Source organism: Dinoponera quadriceps, unplaced genomic scaffold (assembly GCF_001313825.1).
Source record: "Dinoponera quadriceps isolate SergipeBrazil2010 unplaced genomic scaffold, ASM131382v1 scaffold113, whole genome shotgun sequence".
NCBI lineage: Eukaryota > Metazoa > Arthropoda > Insecta > Hymenoptera > Formicidae > Dinoponera > Dinoponera quadriceps.
In genome coordinates, this window is record NW_014554899.1 from 1,328,989 (window position 1) to 1,330,028 (window position 1,040).

The window sequence follows — 1,040 nt, forward strand, 5'->3', positions numbered from 1 at the left end:
TGGCGTCCGCTTGCTGTACAAATTGAGTACGTCTTAACGGCCAGGTCCTGCTATTTAGGACGCGGTCGGAACTCGCCTATCCAGTCATCGGATCTCGAAGAGCCCTCGCAATCGCCCGATGTTCCGGAAGGAAGCGGTCCGCCCGAGAGCTGGGACGAACTACTTGCGAAACTATGAGCGTCTTTATCCAGGAAATGAGGCCTGTGTCGCCGCAAGAGCATTTCCAACGTCTGGATTCTCAGCGTGTCCCCTTCGCGCGAAGCGCCCGCAGAACTCCTCGAGCGCGGAAACTCCTTCCGAGGGAAATCGGTAGCGCGGTACCTGCAAACAGGATTTACGCCGTTATCGTTACCGAAGTCGGAACGACGCGGAAGGGCAAGGACGGAGGATCCCTCGCGCGATCCGCGTAGAGCTTCGAAGAGTCCCGCCGAGTTTCCGAGTTGGCGCTGGAATGTTGACGAATCCCGGCTTCAACGTTGGATTGATTAATTGAGAGGATTCCCTCTTGAGCTCGAAAAGTTCCGGCGCGTTTTCGTCGCGCAAACATTTGCTGACTCACGTCTGCCTTTTTTGCTGTTTTCTTTTCGCCATTAACTTACTCGGGATTATCAAGAAAAAGGGCGAGCGGCCCTGCGCGACAATTCAAATTTCGCTGCGCTCTTGTCAAAATTAGAATGCGTGTTAAACATTTACGCCCGTATTCTGAACTCCCTTTTATTGATAAAAGCGTCTTAGAAACCACCTGATTGGTTAAGAAGCCATTTAAGATATTTTTATCGATTTTTATCGATAAAAGAGAATTCAAAACACGGTGACGATTTTATTTAAGATATATACTTATTATAATTGAAATTATTTTATGTAAACAAAATTTTTATTTTATTCGGCAGATGACGTGTCTGCAGAAGATACGTGAGAATGTAACGGTTATAATAAATTTTAGATTTCACATCGATGTGTGATTTCAGCAAATTTTAAATATATATTTTATAATCCGCCGATAATTCATATCTCTCTATTTCTTTGCCCCCCCCCCCCCC